The sequence below is a fragment of the Nematolebias whitei genome, chromosome 8 (assembly GCF_014905685.2).
Source record: "Nematolebias whitei isolate Nwh7 chromosome 8, NemWhi1, whole genome shotgun sequence".
In the NCBI taxonomy this organism is placed as follows: Eukaryota; Metazoa; Chordata; class Actinopteri; order Cyprinodontiformes; family Rivulidae; genus Nematolebias; species Nematolebias whitei.
This window is the reverse complement of record NC_056505.1, coordinates 3,659,432-3,664,369: the sequence shown is the minus strand read 5'-3', so window position 1 is coordinate 3,664,369 and position 4,938 is coordinate 3,659,432.

The following is a 4,938-nucleotide window of genomic DNA, read 5'->3' as shown; positions in this document are numbered from 1 at the left end:
AGGGCTGTTAAAAAAGACAAGAATTTAAATGAAACCTGATCCAGAGGCTCAATTGAAGCTTTGATCAGGGCTCGCAGGACCAGCGTTAAACCCACTGTGGAAAACAAGTGGGCGTGAAAACAGGCCTACATCTCTGTACACCTTTTAGAAACCGCTTCATCAGCGGGTGATAAAAGCTGTTCTGTCTCCAAACCCTTTGTGGCAGGAAGAGATGGCTGCAATCGTACGTTAAAGCGTACTGAAAGCCAACTCCCTATCCATCAGCTGTTGTAGAAAAACAACACGCCGCTTAAAAGGCATGAGGTGGTCTCTAAACCTTCTCTGTGCACCAGCGCTGAAAAGCCGTCCCCTTGATGTGTACAGAACTGTGGTAGATGCAGCACGTGAATCTTGAATTGTGCACACTATCTCCTGAGGGAGACCCATCCTCTAAGTGGAACCGCTCAGCGGTCAGACCCACCGGTGTTGACCTATTTCTGGGTAACTCTTGGTCGCTCCTCCTGCCTGAAGGAGAGCATCCTTCCTCCATGACAGTTCCACGGCGACCCAACAACAGACGTTGCAGGCCTGGGAACCATAGTGCGTTCACACGCCGGGAGCCACCAAGGAGGGCTGTCAATCCCTCCTCTTGAACTCGGTTCATGGACCGTAAAAAACAGAGGAGGTGGGGGGGAAAGAAACGCGTAAAAAGCGTTTTGGGCCACCGACTGTGAGCAAATGCGTCCCCCCCCAGCGATGGATCGTCTCGCGGGCTCAGGGAAAACCGTAGTTGACATTGAGCGTTCTTCTCGCATCGCAAACAGGTCCACAGCTGCTTTGCCAACTTCTGCTGCGTCTGAAAAACATCAGATCCGGATGGAGGATCCGGTCCACGTAACGTGGGCCGCCCTTGGACGTCACATCAGAACACCGGATATGTAAACCGCTCTAATAAAAGCAGGTTTTGATGAACCCAACTCAGTAGCTTTCGCACAATGTGTAACATCTGGCTGAACGCACACCCTGATGGTTATGTATGCAGCAGTCATCATGATGTCTGTGTGAATCAACACGTGTTGATTCTGTAGCACAGGAGCAAGGTGTTGAATCACATTCAGTACTGTGCGACACTCCAAAACATTGATGTGGGCTGATGTGTAGTGGGGCCACAGCGCCCCTACTGCTTGAGATAGGTATGTCCCCCCCCCAGCCTGACAGCAACGTGTCCGTGAAGACTGACCCATGACGTGGGTCTGCTGAGGGGGACTCCCTCTGATAGAAAAACAAGGTGTTTCCCCAGAGTCGGAGGTCTGCTTCCACAGAGGAAAAGACAATGATCATCCGTCGTTGTTTTACTGGATCCACATGCAGACGTGCAAAAACACCTCTAGAGGCGTCTCATGTGATAAATGAGTTTTCATGGTGGTTGAATTTAATTCCACTCCAGAAAAACAAATGTCTGGGCCGGGAAAATCGAGCTTCCTTCCACTTATGGCGAAGCCCAGATTAACAGGTGTGATGTCAACACCTGATCCTGCATCAGCGCCTCCTGTCTGAAGTGACAGGATCCGCAGATCATCCAGGTAAAAACAAAAAACTCTCGTCTCTGTGTTTTAGGATGATCGGTATGCGTTCTCTGGATGTTAAACAACAGATCCAAGAACGGTCTCACCCCTCCGATCCGTGAGTAAAAACCCTCGTGTTTTCTCTCCCTTGGGGAACTCTGTAGATTACTTTTATCAGAAAACACTTGGATTTCTGCATTTAGGGAAGAGAATCAGTCTGATGATGATGACGGGACCGTTTATATAACTCCTCTGAATGGAGGGGTTCGGGTTGCAAACTGTAACTTGTACCATTTGCATAAACCCTGTCCATCCATCTGAAAAACGGCGAGCATGTTTAGCCACTCTACGTAACGTTCGTGGATGAACGTGCGTTAATGATGCGTCATGTTTTGTACGGCTGTCAGCAGTCCGTCCCTCAACCGCCGTCATGCGTCGCGGGAATGTTTTCTGTGTGACCCCGGGCGAGACTTGAGCTGAAGGCGAAGCGTGTGACAGCTGATGACGCGGTGAGCTGCGCGTTTGACGTCGCTGTGCGAACGTTGAAAGGCGGAGGGCGTGACTTCATTTACACCGTGCTGTTGGAGTGAAGGCTGCTTAGCCCCGCGGGAGCACACGTTGTTCTCTGGAGGGACGCGCGCCGCTCTCGCTGGAGGGGCGCGCGCTAGAGGGAGGTGGGACTCATTACCGGATTCTTCGGCTGCTTCACGTTTAAGCTGCGGTGAGCTGCCGAAAGCTGAGAGAGAAGGACCCCCACCCGGACCAGCCTGCGGACCACATTCATACCGATGTGAGCTGGTTAGCGCCGGCAGCTGTGTGTGTGCGCCAGCATCAACGTAGCGCCGTTGGATGGAGGCTGTCCATCTTAGTGATCGACTCGTCATGTCAGAGCGGCGGTGAGTTAAAAACCTGTTTAAGGACACCGGCTCATGTGGAGGCTGTTCCATCCCACGAGTGCGAGTTGACACCGCTTGAGTGAGGATCGTGCAGTTCTAGTTGGTAATGAGTTATTTTCGCTTACCGTTGTGCCGTGATCGACTCGTCATGTCTAGAGCGACGGTGAGTTTAAAAACCTTTAATTAAGGACACCGGCTCATGTGTGGAGGCTGTTCTGTGATCGACTCGTCATGTCTTAGAGCGACGGTGAGTTAAAAAACCCTTATTTAAGGACACCGGCTCGTGTGTGGGGCTGTTTCATCCCACGGGTATGAGTTGACATCACTTGGGTGAAAAACGTGCAGCCCGGGATTATAACGAGTTATTTTCACTTACCATCGTGCCCTGTAAGCGATTAATAATGTCTTGGAGCGGCGGTGAGTTTAAAAAGCCTTATAAAGGACACCGGCTCTTATGTGTGCGGCCGCTGTGAGCTCATCCCGGCTTACAGACTGGCTGAAAAACAGACACTTGATCATTAATGATGATTTATTTCAACTTTCGTGCCACTTTTACACACACCCTCCGGAGACCGTCATTTTGAGAGCTTTCTCTCTCATGAGCTCTGCGATTGTTTGCCCAGAGCGCTGTCTTGCAGGCGAACTCTGGGGAAACGCTGAGCTGCAGGCTGCCGGAGTGCAGAGGGCTGGATTCTGACGGGCGGGGCTGGTGGTGGAACTCAGCGAGAGCCGCGGCCGTGGAAAAGTCGAAGCTTGCTCGCGACGGTCCCTCCAGCGGGACAGGGTGGGCCGCGCAGCTTGATGAGGTGGTGCACAGCCTCTGGCACCTCCTCCGACTGTTTCACTTCGCCAGCATGGTTTGAAGCTGCTCTGAACAGCGCGTCCGCGATGTTTCATCAGGTCTTGTGCAGATTCTCCGGCAGCGAGGGGAGTAACGAAGCCAGGTGGGTCGTTGGGTCGTCGTCCTCCGCGCTGCAGTCCTCGACGGGCAAACCGTGGGAGAGGCACACATGTTGAGCTGGCGTCAGCTGCCTGACAGAGGGAGTTCTTTGTCTCCAAGGCAGGTCTGCGGCCTTCAATCCCTTGGACATGCTATGTGCTAGCAGCGCGCGTTGTTGCTAACTGCGGCTGCCTGAAAAACACATTGGTGGGCTCGATTCGAGAGCGTGTTCGCCGTCTGGTTCGTGTTCCTCCGGAGGGACGGGACGCTGCTCCGGCCTGGGCAGCTTCGCTCCGGAAGCTTCCGCGAGGCTTGGCTCCAGGAGGGGTTACCGAGGAATAGCCCCGCTCGGTGAATCCCTCAACTCTGGTGATGGGAGCGGACTGGGGACCGACTCCTCTAATCTACCAGGAAAAAACCGTCTGCGGCCTCGCCCGTGGAACGTCCTGTTGGAACGTGAGGCCGTATGGATCAAGACGGTGAGCCACAGTGGAGCCCAGTGAAAAACAACCTTCCCGCCGATCATCCGAACTGACGGGAAAAGGCGAGGGACGTAGAAAAAAAGGGGTCCCTTCATGTCAGCCTCCTCCCGGGTTCCGCCGGGCAACCCCTGAGGGCGCCGTCGGCCGGGAGCGGTGTGATCGCCGATGCGAAACGAGGTGGGATGGGGTGAGCATTCACTCAGCCCCCCTCCACCTACACTACGCTACCCGGGAGGGAATGAGCAGCGGGGGCTGCAGCTGAGCACGCCTTGCCCCGGAGGAACCATCCGGTTCGCCCCGAGGGTCGGCGATAAGAGGAAAAAACACAAGATGGCGTTGTCCAGCGTGTAGTGACCTGTCACTGGGAAATGTTCCACGACGCTTACCTTGGAATAAGACTGCTGTCATCTTCTCCTCGGGGAGGAGAACTCACCGGACGACCGGAGGTCGACTGCCGGGCCCAGCATCCTTCACAAGGTTGGTCATTTACACAACTTATCTTCTTTGTTCTTCTGACAGTGCTATATTAGCTCGCTGAAGAAAAAATGGGAGCCGATTTCCCGCTCTTAACGTAATTTATACGGACCGGGTAGGGCCCACACAGCAGGTGGGCGTGGACTAATTTTTTTTCAGTGCTTATGCTCTGCATAACGGGATAAACCCACTAAAGCGAAGGCCTTAAAGGGCGAAGCTTATATGACATAGAACACAAAAGTTATTTAATAATCCAAATGCTGAGTCAGCAATTGATTCAGTTTAGATTTTTCTGTAGCATCCGGCTCGTTCCTTTAGCTCATGCTGCTTTAACCACGTTCCTTTAGCTCTTGCTGCTTTAACCTGGTTCCTTTAGCTCGTGCTGCTTTAACCGCGTTCCTTTAGCTCGTGTTGCTTTAGCCTCGTTTTTGTAGCTTGGGCTGCTTTAACCTAGTTCTTTTAGCTTGTGCTGCTTTAACCTCGTTCCTTTAGCTCGTGCTGCTTTAATCTAATTATTTTAGCTCGTGCTGCTTTAACTTACTTCCTTTAGCTTGTGCTGCTTTAACCTAGTTCCTTTAGCTTGTGCTGCTTTAACCTCGTTC